The sequence below is a fragment of the Lathyrus oleraceus genome, chromosome 2 (genome assembly GCF_024323335.1).
Source record: "Lathyrus oleraceus cultivar Zhongwan6 chromosome 2, CAAS_Psat_ZW6_1.0, whole genome shotgun sequence".
NCBI lineage: Eukaryota > Viridiplantae > Streptophyta > Magnoliopsida > Fabales > Fabaceae > Lathyrus > Lathyrus oleraceus.
Genome location: NC_066580.1, coordinates 359968405 through 359983690, shown reverse-complemented (window position 1 = coordinate 359983690; position 15286 = coordinate 359968405). Strand labels below are relative to the sequence as shown.

At 38.5% G+C, this 15286-nt stretch overlaps 1 non-coding gene across 1 annotated transcript; it reads left to right on the top strand.

Moving 5' to 3' along the window:
* Positions 1-4226: 4226 nt before the first annotated feature.
* Positions 4227-4310, top strand: TRNAL-CAA (transfer RNA leucine (anticodon CAA)). The gene has a single exon. It is a non-coding gene; the product is annotated as a tRNA-Leu (tRNA).
* Positions 4311-15286: the final 10976 nt, after the last annotated feature.

Here is a 15286-nt window from a genome sequence, read left to right as displayed (position 1 = left end):
TCTTGGGCATCAAAGGAGGCTTGCCACTACCCTGAAAAAGAAAATATAAATAGTTAGAAAAATACGAAAGAGACAAAGAAGTTATTTGATGAAATACCTTTGAACTCTTCTTCGTTTTTTCTGGAGCAGCACCAGAAGGCGCTCCCTGGCTTGAAGAGGTAGTTGGCTTAGAAGCAGTATTCGAACTAGCTTTCACCACCGGCTTCTCTTTCTTCGACACCTTCCTTTTGACAGCTAAAGAAGAATGTGAGTTAGTCGAAACATGCAAATGTTTAAAAGATTGACAAAAAGACGAAAGGGAGTTTTAAAACCAAGAAATCCAAACATTCCACACCTTCACATGTCGGAGAAGTAATTCTCACTGCATTTAAGTCAGAGTGAAGGAAAGGAAGCCTTTGAAACTATCTAAGGTATGTTTGTTTGCAACTACTCTTTTAGTAGGTTTTTGTTGGTCATTTTTCATTATTTTAAAAATGTCTCCACATATGAACCAGTTTGGGTAAGGGGGAAAAATGACAAAGCAAAATCTGCACTGGGTACGTTTGGAAATTTGGGTGGTTCACACTCAATGGCCAAATCATATTTAAATTCAGGTTTTACAGCTTTGAGAGATTTTCTTTTGATAATTTGCTTTTCAAATTTCTCTTTTAAAATCGGGGCTGCTTCACAAACGGTTCGAACAAGGTCCGTTGGATTATAGACAGTTTTAAAGTACTTTTGGAATGCTTGGATTTCTTCAGAGTGAGTAAGCTTACCCTTGTGGACATTTTCCTGCAAAGATGAAAAGGCCTTCGTTAGACGTTCTTTGATTTCAGCAGTAGAAAACATATTCTGGCAATAGAAATCTGTCCACCAAGTTGCAAAACCATTGGTGGAGTAGAACGACGGTTGGTAGGCTATTAATTGGAATTCAGCAAAGTTTGCATGGAATTCTTTGTGGATTGCAATGTCTCGAGCGCTCCATTCAGTCCATGCACAGCAGATCTCACGCTTTCGTTTGAATAAAGAAACATGAATAAGCTGACACAACCCAAATTGTCGAGAGACAAAATTAGGTTGATAATCCAACAGACACACACGGGTCTTTACTGGCAGGATCCTAGAAACAAGCAGCCTTGGGAAGAGGAAGGCACGCCATATATCTTCGATCTCTGTGTTGGCGTTCTTCACAGCATCTTTGAGTGAAGCAGTAAACCAGGAAGGACCATGGGTTCGAATGGCAAAAGGAACCATCGAAGGAAGGAAATGGTGACGCTTCGAGAACATCAAGGTGTATTTGGTGAGGGAAGTTTGTAAGTTGTCAACATCATCCGCTGGAGTCAGTTGAAGGAGTCTGGTGCCCTCAATGCTTAGATTTATTATCTCTGGGGCACTTTCATCAACGTTTCCTCGTGTTGGCAAAAAGGATTCGAAAGTGGCATTGAGCCACAATTGAAGAAGCCAATAAGGCCCAGATAGTAATAAATTGGTACCAACTTCATACTCCTTTAACTTAGCACTAGCCGATCCTAGACTTTCATACAAACTAGCCAATAAGAGTTCACTTAAACACACTCTTCGGCCAACATGCAATTGGTTAGCGAGTGTTAAAAATCTCTTTGCAACTTGCAGAGATTTACAGCAAAAGAAGAACTTGGACAACCATAGACCTAAGAATGCTATATGTTCTATGTCAGAAACTTCTTCCCCATCAGCGTGATACAGATTAATATAAGTACTGAATGAAGCGTTCTTGACGTTGAAGTCAATCAAGTTTTCATAGTCTTGGTAGGGGTCGAAGGTTTCTCCTATCGGAGGAAGTCCAGAGATGGCAGCTACGTCGAAAAGCGTGAGAGTCATCATTCCACAAGGGAGTTGAAAGGTGTTATATGTGCTATCCCAGAAGTATAGGCTGGATAATAATAAAGGTTAGCGGTAACTAAAACCCATCTTCGACATTTGAATCAGGTCAAAAATACCCGATTCTTTCCAAAATGAAGCTTTCTTCTTCTCAACTTTTGTTAACCAAGCTAGATAGGATTTGTCTAGGGTTGGGCAAGACCGAAAGGGTCGGAAACTATCAGTAATAAAATCCAGTTGAAAAGCCTCTCTTTGGACTGGATTCTTCTTATTTCTGGAGGAAACAGTTTTATTGGCTATGGGTTTGGTATTATGATAACAGGGAAAAAACTTTGCACATCTCTCTAAATGTTCTTCAGAGACTAATGGGCCTAAAAACCCTAAAGCATTTCCAGAAAGTAAGGAAGGAACCATTACCTGAGAAGCGAAAATTGCTTTCTGTTCTTTCATAAGTTTTGGAACAGTGATGTACTCCCGATCCCCAACAGTTATGGTTGTGCTAGTTGGAATGTTCTGAGAAGCGGAACTTTTTGAGGATCCAACACCTTTGATGTTCTTTGACTGCTTTTGTTATTTATTAGAAGACATTGTAATGGGTTTTTGGAGATTTTGAAGGATTAGGGTTTTAGGGAAGAAGAAACGTTTTCAGAGAAGTTTTAGAAGATGAACTTAGGTTGAAAATGAAGATTTTCGTAAAAAGAAAGAAAGAAATGACAAGTGAGCTTTTATAGTATCAACCTACGAAAGCTGACTGGTTACGCTTTGCTAGGGTAGTGGGCCACGTGGTGGTTTTTCTGAAAAAAGGGTACAAGGATTACTGTTCATTTCCTTGGAAGTTGAAATTCATGATCACAAATAACTACGCACACGTTTTGATGAGACGTTTTGAAAAAGTTAATCATGATTAACTGACAAATATGGACTTTTAAGTCTATGAAAGGTCTCTGGTCGAAATCTAGTGATTACAAAAACTGCCCATTTCTATATTGATTCGAAATAGACATTTGTTGGGGGCAATTTGTTAGTTGGAGATTTCGACTAATAGTTGAAGTTCTTTGGCAGTGTTATGTTCTGGAGAATAAATAAAAGATGGCTGTGTCGAAGCTGTTTGTTAAATTCTCTTCTTGGGTAAACAAATTTTTCTTGTCAAAGCCTGAGACTTAGAAGATTTTTTGGATCTCCACAAAGCTCTCTTCGACGTAGGCGTTTTGACAGAGTTGAAGCTTCAAGCGGGAAAGATTTGAAATTTAAATGAAGCAGTTTCATCAGGCCAACACGTGGAAACATCTGAGACATGCAACTCTTAAAAATGTCGAACGTGGCAGTCATCTATGAAGAGGCCGTTAGGGTCGAATTGTTATAAATAGGAGTCTTAGTTTTAGATTTCGGTGGTGTTCAAACAGATATACAAAAATTCACAAAAATACTCAAAGTACCAGAGCGAGAGAAAAGAGTTTTACGAAGAACACCATAATTTTGTTTATCTATTTCATACAAGTTATTAAAATTAAAATTATTCATTGTCTTTTCTTCTGTCGAATTGCCCTTATTTTCAGTATTTTATCATCATTTTTACCTCCGCATTTACATTTCGCCAAGTTTTCATTTCCAGTACTTTCTCAAAACTTAAAACATTTACTTCAAGTCATTTTCACCTTTTCCAAGTACTTTCGTTATCTTTCAAAAACCCTTTCCTACAAAGTCATCGTCATTTACTCTTTATTCATAAAGTCATAAATTTCGTTTAGAATTGTTTTCAAAACACTTTTCGTTGTTCTTAAACCAGAAACAAACTTAACCATGAGTCAAATCACCGTAATGATAGTTCTTGAGACACATGTCCTAGGATCAATCTAGTCGATCCTGTAAGTTACCAAAAATACATATATATTGGAAGACTAGCGTTTATTTATCAGAAATCATTGGTAAACACCCACCCACTATTTTCCTTCAAATCAAACAATATGTACACCGCTAACAATCGTGAAAAAATTGTGAACCCCAGATATAACATCTTTTCCTTGTCACTACATAAAGTGTCATACATATGGGTTCTCTTAAAAGAATCTTCTCTAATATCATTGATAATATCTTCTAGTTGGTCATCCATATCATTATAACCTTCATCTATGTGTCACTTAGTTGGGTTTTTGTCACTTCACCACCCTATGTCCATGTCGTATAATTTTCACAAATTCAATCACAACATCGATAATTCAATATTTCTTTCTTTCCATGTCTGTAAACACCACAAAAATTCGATTATAAAGATAAAGAGAGAAATGAGAAAAGATAAGTATAAGTCTAACCTCAAATATGCCAGAATCAAATCAAAACTAAGCATTCATAACATTGAGTTAAGTAATTAAGTATAACATTAATATCAAGTCAGGATGGCCGAGTGGTCTAAGGCGCCAGACTCAAGTTCTGGTCTTCGTGAGAGGGCGTGGGTTCAAATCCCACTTCTGACAAAAATGTATTGTTTTTCCAATTTATTATCTTCAAAACTTGATGTTTAGGAAATTTATTTATGGCCCCATTAAATAAAATCTCGAGGTTTTTTCCTACCACCCCCAAATTATACTTGGGACCCACCATATTTCATTAATACCCATGTTACCCTTGTAAAAATTGAAGCATGGAATTTTCAAAATATCTAGAATTTTGATAAGTAACCGTTTTTTTAAAACACCCGGAAGTTACCGGATATTTCGTCCATGAGTGAAAAGTTTGACGAAGAAGGAGCTGTCTCATGAGGAGCAGTGACATATGTCTCAATAGGAGGAGTACCTATCATCAGTAATAGGCTTCTAAGTAGTTGGTTCCTTAATAATTATCTCAAGAGTAACCTTTATAGTATATGTTGCCTCTGCCTCAAAAGTATGGGGCACTTCTGTATCTGCTAGATGAGGAACATCAGTCTCTACCGATATAAAGTCTACTTTTTTGAATGGGCCATTAAAGAAGGAGGTTTATATCAAACAACCACTAAATTTGAGATCAAAGGGAAATAAGAGAAGGTGTATATACTAAAAAAAGGTTGTATATGTATTGAATATGCATCTAGAGCATGGAACAAATGAGTAAACAATTTTCTCATCAATATAGGATTAAAAAAATGAACATCAGAACATGTAGTATATGTAAAGGGATCAAATGGGCAAGATCATATCATACCATGCATATATATATAGATAATTTATTGGTCACATAATAAAATGAAATTGAAATAATAAGATTCAAATCTAGCATGAAGAGTGAGTTTGAAATTTCTGGTCACAAAAATGTATTGTTTTTCCAATTTATTATCTTCAAAACTTGATGTTTAGGAAATTTATTTATGGCCCCATTAAATAAAATCTCGAGGTTTTTTCCTACCACCCCCAAATTATACTTGGGACCCACCATATTTCATTAATACCCATGTTACCCTTGTAAAAATTGAAGCATGGAATTTTCAAAATATCTAGAATTTTGATAAGTAACCGTTTTTTTTAAAACACCCGGAAGTTACCGGATATTTCGTCCATGAGTGAAAAGTTTGACGAAGAAGGAGCTGTCTCATGAGGAGCAGTGACATATGTCTCAATAGGAGGAGTACCTATCATCAGTAATAGGCTTCTAAGTAGTTGGTTCCTTAATAATTATCTCAAGAGTAACCTTTATAGTATATGTTGCCTCTGCCTCAAAAGTATGGGGCACTTCTGTATCTGCTAGATGAGGAACATCAGTCTCTACCGATATAAAGTCTACTTTTTTGAATGGGCCATTAAAGAAGGAGGTTTATATCAAACAACCACTAAATTTGAGATCAAAGGGAAATAAGAGAAGGTGTATATACTAAAAAAAGGTTGTATATGGATTGAATATGCATCTAGAGCATGGAACAAATGAGTAAACAATTTTCTCATCAATATAGGATTAAAAAAATGAACATCAGAACATGTAGTATATGTAAAGGGATCAAATGGGCAAGATCATATCATACCATGCATATATATATAGATAATTTATTGGTCACATAATAAAATGAAATTGAAATAATAAGATTCAAATCTAGCATGAAGAGTGAGTTTGAAATTTCTGACCTAGGGGACTTGGCTTACTTCCTAGGAATTTAATCTGTGAATACAAAAGGTTGAGATATCTTGCATCATAAGAAATATGCATTAAACAATTTGAAGAAATTCAAAATGAGTAATTACAATCCTGCAATCACTCATATGGAAACATTAATAAATTAAATAATGAAATAAAAGATGAGCTTCGAGATACAACCTTATATAAACATTTTGAATTTTCATTATACTTGGGACCCACAATATTTCCCTAATACCCATGTTACCCTTGTAAAAATTGAAGCATGGAATTTTCAAAATATCTAGAATTTTGATAAGTACCCATTTTCTTAAAACACCCAGAAGTTACCGGATATTTCGTCCATGAGTGAAAAATTCAGCAGTACAGCCAAGTCTGGCGAAGAAGGAGCTGTCTCACGAGGAGCAGTGACATATGCATCAATAGGAGGAGTAACCTACCTATCATCAGTAATAGTCTCCTTAGTAGTTGGTTCCTTAATAATTATCTCAAGAGTAACCTGTATAGTATATGATGCCTCTGCCTCAGAAGTATGGGGCACTTTTGTATCTTCTGGATGGGGAACATCAATCTCTACCGATATAAACTCTACTATTTTGAATGGGCCATTAAAGAAGGAGGTTTATATCAAACAACCACTAAATTTGAGATCAAAGGGAAAGAAGAGAAGGTGTATATGCTAAAAAAAAGGTTGTATATGGATTGAAATATGCATATAGAGCATGGAACAGATGAATAAACAATTTTCTCATCAATATAGGATTAATAAAATGCACATGAGAACATGTAGTATATTTAAAGGGATCAAATAGGAAATATCATATCATACCATGCATATATGTAGATGATTTATTGGTCACATGATAAAATGAAATTGAAATAATAAGATTCAAATCTAGCATGAAGAGTGAGTTTGAAATTTCTGACCTAAGGGGCTTGGCTTACTTCCTAGGAATTTAATCTGTGAATACAAAAGGTTGAGTTTTCTTGCATCATAAGAAATATGCATAAAACAATTTGAAGAAATTCAAAATGAGTAATTACAATCCTGCAATCACTCATATGGAAACATTAATAAATTAAAGAATGAAATAAAAGATGAGCTTGTAGATACAACCTTATATAAAAAAATCATTGACTCACTAAGGTATCTATGTAACACAAAACTAGATATTTGTCAAAGTGTTGGCTTGCTAAGTAGGTTGATGGAGAAACCTAGAACATGTCACCTACTAGCAACCAAAAGAATTTTGAAGTACTTTAGAGGCACTAAATATCATGGTATATTCATGCCTAATTAAAAGAACAATAGCAAGAAAGCAATGCCTAGCGACTTCAAGTCATTTTCACCTTTTCCAAGTACTTTCGTTATCTTTCAAAAACCCTTTCCTACAAAGTCATCGTCATTTACTCTTTATTCATAAAGTCATAAATTTCGTTTAGAATTGTTTTCAAAACACTTTTCGCTGTTCTTAAACCAGAAACAAACTTAACCATGAGTCAAATCACCGTAATGATAGTTCTTGAGACACATGTCCTAGGATCAATCTAGTCGATCCTGTAAGTTACCAAAAATACATATATATTGGAAGACTAGCGTTTGTTTATCAGAAATCATTGGTAAACACCCACCCACTATTTTCCTTCAAATCAAACAATATGTACACCGCTAACAATCGTGAAAAAATTGTGAACCCCAGATATAACATCTTTTCCTTGTCACTACATAAAGTGTCATACATATTGTAGCGGTGTATTCGTCACTTTATGATTTATTGACTAAATCAAAAGCAAAGCATACTGTAGCACCTCAAATTTTCACCTACCTTTTGTACATACATTTCACATTAGGTCATTAACATAACATAGTCCACTGCATAACATTGCATTGTCCATTTGCCCAAGTGCCAGTCATCAAACAAGATTAGGTCAAGATGATCAGGAGAATCAGTCAATCAAGCAAGCATGTGCAATTCTCAAGGAAACAAAGCCCTAGGGTTGGTTTAACAAGTTCATATGATTATGTGATCATTTTGAAGTGGTTTGGACAAATATTGGATGATCAAAGCTCAACAGTCAAGCTGAATTTCATCTGAAACCCTAAAAAGTCAATTGTGGTCACCTTTGCCTGATTTTATGGATTTGAAGGTGGGAGATGGTTTGAAAGGCTTCATTCATGTCCATACAAGTATCCTTTGACATTTCAAAGATCAAGATTGAAGAATTGGAGGTCAGATGAAACGTTTCCAAAAATAGCAGGTGACCTGTAATTGGAAATTGCCAAAAATGGAAAATTCTTCTCCTCAAATTTACATCATCATAAAAGCTTCAAATGGAATTTTGTCCAACATGAAAGTTGAAGATCTTGCTCTCACCTTTCCAAAAAGTCCAAGAACACTCATTTCTCATGTGTGGTTGGCAAGTTGTGATCAAATCATTTTCAAAAAAAGTTGAACTTCAAAGTGGCATAACTCATGAACCATTTGGCCAAATTGGGTGATTCTTTTTTGAGCAAGTCACATTTGACATGTACTATCATATTGCATCATCACATTTCATCAAAAATCAACACCTCAAAATGGCATTTTTCAAGTGAACTAATTTGCATTTTGGTGGGAAAAAAGGTGTTTTTGAAAAATACATGTAATTTTCATACCAAACCACTTCCAACACATCATAAACTGAAATTTGGACTTGCTTCAATTGCACTTTTACTGTTCCATTGGCTCTAATTGAAAAAGGGCATTTTGGCCAAGTTACATGAAATTGCATTTTGCTAATCCACTTTGATTTGGCTTAATCATGATTAATAATTGGATTAAGAGGAGTATATATGCTTAATTGTAACAGAAATCAAATAATCACAATCACTTTTTCAGATCCAAACCGAAATTCATCCAAATTCTCTCAATTTTGTTCAAGCTTTTTCTCACTTTTTCATCAAATTGCATCGTTCTTTTTGCTTCTTTTTGCATTGATCATCATTTGCAGAGGATATTGAGCATCTGTTGCACAAGATCATGGCCAAATCCTTGAAGAATCGGAACTGTCATCACCTTGCATTCACATGGCATTTTGAAGATTCTTGGAGCTGGAGCATAAGTGAGCTAAAAGATCTACTTCGTTCATCTCCTAGAGCATCAATCCACATCTGTTTCATCAATTGGAACCGTGAAACCATCAAATCAAGCAACTGCATCTTCATAAGGTTGGAACTCGAATCTCACCATTGATAAAATTAGGTTATGGCTTTGATAGATCTCTCATTGCTGAGCACGATGCAAGTCGAATCATGTGTTTTCATTGAATATTAAGGAAGAAATCTGGAATTTAATGTTTGATGTTAAATTTTCTTTTGATCGATTCGTGCTGGATATTGAGATTTAGATTAAATCATGTTGAGATTGTTGTTGTGCTTGATGAGACGCGTTCAATGATGTATAGTTTGCCAATTTTCATGCACGTTTGTTCTTGAGTGATTTCTGGTGATGAACTGTATGAGTTTTGCTCAAATTCGTGTCCAGAATGCTTGTAGATCCGTTTTGCCTGGCTTTGTTTTCAAATTTCTGTTTACCGCGCCCTGTAACCAATCACACTGCGCCACCTATTTGAATGAAACGCGGAGTTTCATTTGGCGCTCTTCACTTTGAATTTTGGCACGGTTCGAATCCGGCCTTAGGCACTTTCTCATATGGCTTTGTTTATTTTTTTCATTTGATTCACATAATTCCATGCCTTGCCTTCATTCACTTTTTTTATTTTTTCACCATGATCAAAAATTCATATCTCTTCCAATTTTAATCCAAATTTGATGCAATTTTTTATGCCATTCTCCTTATCATGTCCTGGATTTTTTGGTTATTTTTAATAATATTGTGCACGTGTGAAAAAAAATTATTGGCTAGGGTTTGTTTGAACATGTCATTTTGTGCACCATGCTCACTCTTTTGCCTATAAAATGATGATGCTTCATTAGAAATTCATGAAATTTTTTATGCTTAAACTAGACATGTTCCTGGTCATTTTGATATGTGGTTTGTAATTTTTGAGTTCCTGGATTGAGAGATATGATATGATCTTTAGAGGTGTTACAATTTGTGTGACACCATTCCTTGTGCATCTTCTTGATTTTATTTGCAATGCTTATTGAACTTGCATTGAGCTGGATTTTTGCACGATTGATCTTATGAATGTTGAGAATGCTTGTGAATTTTTCTGGATTTGTTTGAATGCATTTCCTATTTAATTGGGATTTTCTTTGCTGTTTAGTCAATTGGTGAATTTTTGGGAGACATGTTTTTATATGATTTGTGAAATCCTGGTTATTAATTGGATGGATTTGAAATTTGGCATGTGTATTATAGACATTTTGAAGTGCATCTTGGCTTTGGTCTCATTCATTTATCATGCTTGGTTTCTGTTTTATGATTGATTGAAGTGGATGCATGTTTTGATGCCATGTATGAGCTTGCTTGAATTTGTGTTGACATTATGAATTTCATTGACTTGCTTCCCTTGGTCCAAATGAGCTGAAATTTGGTATGATTCACATGTTATGAAGGTTGTTTGATCATGAATTTTTTGAGGATTTATTGAAATGTTTTGGTATTGATTTGATCGTGATCATTCTGTTTGGTCCTTTGAGGTTCTAGATTGCATGTTTTGTGCCTTTTCCTTCATGAAATGATAATGATGAATGATATGAATGTGAGACCACTTGGATTGGATTCCCAATTGTTTAATATTGGTTTTGATCAATTTTCACTTGCTGTTTTGAATTTTTCACCTCCTTTTGACCCTAGGCTTGTCATAGTGGTCTTGTTTCTCATGTTTGAGTTTGCTTTTCAGGTTAGGAAGCAAATGCTTTAAGGAGATTAATGCAAGTTGATTGAGCTTGGTTGGTCGTTATGAACTAACTTGTTCTATTTTGTAGGATGCTTAGCTCACTTGCTTTGGGCTAGTGCTTTGCACATGTGATTGATAGTGTTGACTGTTGATTCTTATTTGCTTGTTTTGGCTTTGTGATTGGTATACTGACTGTATTTGATTGATTTCAGGTACCATAGTTGCTTTAGTTCCTTTGTGAACTTGCTATTGCTTTGCTTTGCTTAAGCATTGAGGTAGAATCTCTTGTCTCCATGTAGTCTGGAAGACCTGGCCTGTTACTTGGCCAGGCACCTGTCTGAAGTCCTCCTTAAGAGGCAATGTTTGTGCTTGTTTATTTTTGTCCCCAAGCAGGAAAAGACCTTTGTTAAGGCAATTGGCAGACACAAGAGGTGTGTAGTCCACCTCCTGCTATTCTGTTGAGTCGTCCCTTGGCTCACATCACACGTTGATGCCTTGTGGACATTAACCCAAGATCAGTTGAGTCAGTGTCATAAGTGTAGAAGGGTTCCCACTTTCTGGACCCACACTTCATTGTCTGAAGCTCTCCCTGACCAGGGATAAGAGTTGTGAAGTCTAATCTTCACTCACCTTTCATCTGGCTTCACCTTGACTCTCAATGTCAAGGTTAAGAGCTAACCTCACCCTGATACAAGGCTTGTTTGTCGAGGTTGACATGACCCCTCGACTAAAGCCTAGCCTTGATGTTTGAGCCCCTTGTTGGTGTGTTTACTTCATGCTATATGTGTTTGTGTGGTGTGATTGTATCCCCTAGGTTTGCTAGACTCCGCGTAGTCTCGTTTGCATGTCAATTAAGGTAGCACGGTTCCTTCGTATAGGACTTCCTTTCTTGCGTTTCCTAAAACACAAAGAAACATTATCCCCTCTTAAGGATACGTCAACTCCTTCTACTACAGGTGAGTAAGTCTCCAAAGGCCGAGCATCCGGTAGATTGCGTAGTGACATTGTCCACTTAAAAAACACAAACCAACAGGAATAGTTTAGCCGAACTACGGCAACTCTGATTCTCATGTCCAGATGAGATACGTAGGCACGAGATGCAATGTCTTGTCCAGTTTGACTAACAACTAACACTAACTCTTTTCTCTCGCCCTCGTTGCGATTGAGACCTTACCTTTCTCTTGCCCTAGTTGCAATCGAGACCCTTCTTCTTCCTGTGTTGGTGTTAGGAGATGGATGTAAGCCCAGCGATTGGCATTCCATATCCTCTTGTTGTATGCTTGGAGTCCGGTATAAGTCCATCAAGTGGCATCTGTTTTCCAGTGTGGGTGTGTTTGGTTCGGAAGCCGATGTAAGTCCAGCGATTGGCATTCGGGTTCCGCGTTTGCCTGTGTGGTTTTGTTTGTGTGCGTGAGCCGAGCTACAGATGCTCTGATTCTTCTTTGTCCAAGAAGATACGTATGCATAGGATGCGACATCCTAGCGAGCATGTGTTTTCCCCTAGTCCGAACTACTTTGACTCTGATGTCTATGCCTGATAGACTAAGTAGGCCCAGGACGCGATGTCCTGCCGAGTCAGTATTGTTTGTTTTCTTGTGTCTCTTTCAGCCAGTGTTTGATGTGTGTTTGAGCAGTGATTTTAGCAACCATTTTCCTTCCTATTGTGCGTGGATCCCGTCGAGTACGACAGATGCGTAGGGGTGCTAATACCTTCCCTTCGCATAACCGACTCCCGATCCCATTCTCTTTGGTCGCGAGACCATGCTTTTTTCCAGGTTTACTCTGAGCGTTTCCTTTCCCTTTTTTGGGATAAATAACGCACGGTGGCGGCTCTGTTGTTCTTGTTTCCCGCCGGTTTTTTCGCGTAATGCGACAGCTGGCGACTCTGCTGGGGATGAAGAGAAGTTGACCTCTTGCTGGTCCATCTTCCCTAAGCGAGTCTTTCCTAGCGCTCTCTAGGTTAGAGTTTTGGTTGTTATTTGCTGTTATTTATTGCATGCATGATTATTATGTTGTATATATGTGCATATCTGTTTGCATGCATCATACTGTCATTGAGTTGCCTTCTGTGCAGGTGGTTCCTCTGTTTGGGGTGGGTGTTCTGAGTGGGGCTAAAACCCAGGCCCGAGTATAAACCTAGGATTAGTGTGGTCTCGCGCTTCCTCACTTGCTGAATTAGCATGTTGTTGCGACGCGTCACCACAGCCGGACGAGGTTCATTTGAGGGAGTCCTTCCGTTTGGAGTTATTCCCCTCAGGTTGGATGATCTCATCTGAGCTGTTGACTTTGATGACCGTTCTTTCCTGGATCTTTGATTGAGACGATCTTAAGAGAGCTACAACGGCACACCCGAAAGGGCAAACCCGTTGAGTATCTTTGCCCGATTGTCGAGATTATTGTCCGCCTTAGGATGGCCTGATTAGAATTTACCTGCGAGGGGAGGGTTGATTCTTACAGATGCATGTTCTGATGGTGATTTTATTGGTGACTATTGGTTGATCAGAGTCCTATTTATAAGTCGGATTTATGGATCTATTTCTGGACGCCGGAGGTTTGATCCTGGCATTGATCGGAGGGTTCCGTTTATTTCGGATCCCTGGGCTGAATTTGAGAATGCTCAGATGTGGATATGGTTCAGTTGACTTGGGTTCAGAGGACTTTGGGTTTCAGATGAAGTTGTGACGCCAGAGTTCAAGCCGAAGCTTCGATCCTGTGCCGCGTGATACTCAGTCGACCAGTCTTGGCTCCCTCATTTGCATCATAGCATGTTTATTTTCAAAAAAAAAATATGTATAATAATGCATGAAAAAAGTTAACCTGCATACACATCACGCACATTATATACACATCATCTTGCATAACAGGTGTTCTCGTTCCCGACTTCTCACTCCGGTTCCTGTGTCAGGCAGGATAGCTGATCGAAGACCGCACCGGTATTCTACCAGACTCAATCAACAGCGAAGTATGGATCAGGTTCAGAACGAGTTGGCTGAGATGAGGGCGAACATGGCCCAGTTCATGACTATGATGCAAGGGGTTGCTCAGGGTCAGGAGGAGCTCCGAGCTTTGGTTCAGAGATAAGAGACGGTTATTCAGGCGTCTAACCGTGGTTCACCTGCTGGTATCCCCGTACCTGAGAACGTCAATGTTGCTGCTGCTCCCGTTCATGACCATGCTGTGGGAGATGAACTCAGGGGTATAAGGATCAATGGACAGCCTCTTGCTGCAGAGACTGTCAATGTTAGGGCCACCCGGGCTCCGGTTTGTCATCCAGCTCCTATTGTCGACCGACAAGAAGACATGTTCACATTGCTGAGTGAAGATGATGGGGATGTTGGTAGAGTTGAGGATAGGGATCGTAAAGTTGATGCCCTGGCTGAAAAGATCCGTGCAATGGCATGTCAGAACTCTCTTGGTTTTGATGTGACTAACTTGGGGTTGGTGGAAGGCCTGAGGATTCCCCACAAATTCAAAGCACCCACTTTTGACAAGTACAATGGTACTTCTTGCCCTCGCACTCACGTGCAAGCATACTATCGGAAGATCTCTGCGTATACAGACGATGAGAAAATGTGGATGTACTTTTTCCAAGATAGTCTATCTGGGGCTTCTTTGGATTGGTACATGGAGCTCAAGAGAGATTCGATCCGATGCTGGAGGGATATGGGAGAAGCTTTCCTCAGACAATACAAGCACAACATGGATATGGCACCGAGCCGGACTCAGCTGCAGAGTCTGTGTCAGAAAAACAATGAAAGCTTCAAAGAGTACGCCCAGAGGTGACGTGAACTTGCTGCCAGAGTTCAACCCCCTATGCTGGAAAGGGAGTTGACAGACATGTTCATTGGCACACTTCAGGGAGTGTTTATGGACCGAATGGGGAGTTGCCCATTCGAAAGCTTTTCTGATGTGGTCATATATGGAGAGAGGACTGAGAGTTTGATCAAGGCTGGTAAGATCAATGATGCTAGTTCCTCTTCGTCCAAGAAACCTTTCTCTGGGGCACCTCGTCGTAGAGAAGGTGAAACTAATGTTGTTCAGCACCGCCGAGGTCCGAATAGAAATCAATACAGACAGGTTTCCGCAGTGACTATTCCTGCACCTCAACAACGTCAACCTCCGCAACAACCAAGACAACAACAACAACAACCGCATCAGCGTCCTTATCAGCCAAGGCAACGGATGCCCGAAAGACGTTTTGATCCTCTGCCAATGACCTATGCTGAGCTACTGCCTGAGTTGCTCAGATTAGGGTTTGTTGAGTTGAGAACTATGGCTCCGCCAATAGTATTGCCTCCGGGGTATGATGCTAATGTCCGGTGCGATTTTCACTCTGGGGCACCAGGACATCATATTGAGAAATGTCAGGCTTTTCAGCACAAAGTCCAGGATCTGATCGATGCTAAGACAATCAATTTTGCTCCAGTGCCAAATATTGTTAACAATCATATGCCTCAGCATGGTGGGCATAGGGTGAACTATGTTGAAGGGGTCGAATCTGAAG